Below are 2,789 nucleotides of genomic sequence, written 5' to 3' on the forward strand. Positions count from 1 at the left end.
TCAGAAATACAGGATGGGTATTGAGGAATAGAAGAAAATAGAGGGGCGCCTCATGTGTAGGATCAACAGATATAAAAATCAGTAATAACAGTAGTAGAGCCAAATGGGTACTCACACACTTCACAAGCACACCAATGTGCTGATAGTAGCAGGCTGCAGATTCAAATAGGTGTGGCAGCTCACCTCTCAGGTAGTACTGTGATGCTGTATTCCTTTTTTGCAAGACCAGTCTCCCTTTCCCTGTATCTTCTGTAACGTCTTTATGTCTAAGTTCCTTCACTGCAATTCCACTGTGAAAGTGATCCCATAATGCACCAGGCCTATTTTGCAACCTGCACCTTTTTGCCTTGATTTTGTAATTATATTTGGACTTCCCTCATTTGAGAGGATTTTATTTCATTTTTCTTTTATTTTGTTTTATTTTTTTATTTGTATTGTATACACAATTACCAATTTGCATTTTTTAAAGAGTATATAGATTAATATCACTATCTATATTATCACTAGCGCCCCCTTACTTTGCTGTAAGGCTATATATACACAGGATGGGTATTGAGATGAATGCTATCCTAAACCTCATACAAATGAATTAATCTCTCTAATAAAATATGGTGACAGATGCGGTCCAAATAAAATGCCTTACGATTTCAACATTGCAATTACAAAGTGTAAAAGTGTATTTTAAAGGGACATTAAACACTAACTACATGCTAGATAGAATGATGCATTCAAAGAAAAGATTAGTCCATGACTAACATGTAGATGTATTTTTTAAAGTTTCATTAGTTGTTTAAAAAGTGACAAAATAAGTGTAAAGTTTTAGTGTCTATAAAACATTGGGAGCTGCCATGTTGTAACTTGTGTAACCTTCTCTGCTGTGGCCAATTAGGGACCGTTATAAATAGGTCACTAGAGTGTGCAGCCAATGGTTGTGCTGGATTTAACAGTGTTCTTCATTTCCATTTCTAACAGGAACTGAAAAGCTCACAATTTCAGAATGGAATTACAGGCAAAGAGGACAAAATAAATAATGAAAGTATATTGCAGAGTTGTTTTATTATATACAATTTATAATTTTATATTACCATCTCAAAGTGTTTAATGTCCCTTTAAAATGGCTAAAGAGAGGTGAATATAAAGTCTTTGTCCAACATAACTTTATTGTAAATATTTCAAGGGAGGTTGTGGTCAAAAGTGAAACGTGCAAGTGCATTTTACTTTTGAATATAATCTTTTTTTGAACACGTATTACCTTACCAATAATGCTTCGAGCAAGTGCTGTATTCTAAAGAATTGGGAATTCATAATATTTTATTTGTTATAGTCTGTCATTTTCAATAAAGATAAATAAAAACATTTTTTTTACAAAAACCTAGGGAGAACCTAGCTTACAAAATTACATCAGCCATGAATTAAACAATTTATTTTCTGCAGTAATTAAACAACTAATATAATTAATATATAAATTAATATATTTTATATATATATATATATATATATATATATATATATATATATATATATATATATATATATATATATATATATATACTGTATATAAAAATGAATTTCATAATGAATTTGAGGCTGCAGCAAGCCACGCCTCCAGTCCACACCCACAAGCCACGCCCTCACCATGCCCATTTAAAAAGTGTCCAGGATTTTTTTGGGCAAAAGGTGGCAACCCTACTGTGAGAGCAAAGAAGCCAATAAACTAGAAAAATAGAAGGAAATTAAAAACAACTGTTCTGTTTATAAAATGCACATTTTAGTTTTACAGCTATTATATGGTTTTATTACTATATATTATATATAGTTTTACTATTCTACGTTTAGTCACAATTGTGGGTTTTCCAGGGTCTAATGTTGAGATCAAGCATAGCGTTCATACGTTTACAATTTAAGTATAAAATACTAGAAAACACAATTTATGGTAAGGCAAAACTAAATAACTTTATTCGGGTATTCGTTTCTTTAGTCAATGGCACTTCTAAAACAAAATTCTCTCTATTGTACGAAGTCTCGCATATTTCCCGCTACTTTTGATAGGTTCTGCCCTCGTCCACTATGGTGTCCTTAGTCGCACTTTCTGACGTCATTAGCGCGACCAAACGACGTCAGCGGTGCGACGTTACCCCGCTTGGCCGGGTAGGGAACCGGTGTGCTCTTGCAACGACTTCAGCCAGAATTTGAGCTGAGAGGTAACTGTGAGTTGTTTCTGGTAACTGGATGTGTGGGATAAGATAGAGGGCCTGACTGTTTATGCTTCCCTGGGGGAAGCCGATGTGACGATCTGGCTGGTACAATCACATAGTAAAACTCTGTGAATGTATATAACGGTTGTGTTCATCAACAAATATGTTCACATCTAACGTATTTAGTCGGGTGCATTTTACAGCCTACTATAGGAGCATTAAATGTATGTGTAATAAAGATCTATTAACAACAGGTAGCTATGGTGAGGTTTTTATTTCTGCTAGCAATTGGCTATAATTTATCCTTTTATCACTCAATGTCTGTAAGTAGTTATACGACAGTCCTATAATACTGGCTAAATCTGAGAAGCTTACTCTGGAATGTATAGAGTATATAGGAGCTATAATAAAAAAATAAAAATATATATATTTTTTAATAATAACTATATATATATATATATATATATATATATATATATATATATATATACACACACACTATAAATATATATGTATAAATAAAATATATATATATATATATATATATATACACACATATACACACACACTATAAATATATATGTATATATAATA

At 32.2% G+C, this 2,789-nt stretch overlaps 1 protein-coding gene across 2 annotated transcripts in view; it reads left to right on the top strand.

Annotated features, from left to right (window-relative positions):
- Positions 1 to 2,112: 2,112 nt before the first annotated feature.
- Positions 2,113 to 2,789, top strand: part of DCUN1D5 (defective in cullin neddylation 1 domain containing 5) — a 93,571-nt gene continuing 92,894 nt past the window's right edge. Inside the window, exon 1 of one of the 2 annotated variants that reach the window (XM_053708576.1) lies at positions 2,113 to 2,201. The gene's annotated coding sequence lies outside the window, so the exon portion shown is untranslated. The remainder of the gene's footprint in view (positions 2,202 to 2,789) is intronic. The other variant, XM_053708575.1, reaches the window with a different exon arrangement.

This window comes from Bombina bombina, chromosome 3, assembly GCF_027579735.1.
Source record: "Bombina bombina isolate aBomBom1 chromosome 3, aBomBom1.pri, whole genome shotgun sequence".
Classification (NCBI taxonomy): domain Eukaryota; kingdom Metazoa; phylum Chordata; class Amphibia; order Anura; family Bombinatoridae; genus Bombina; species Bombina bombina.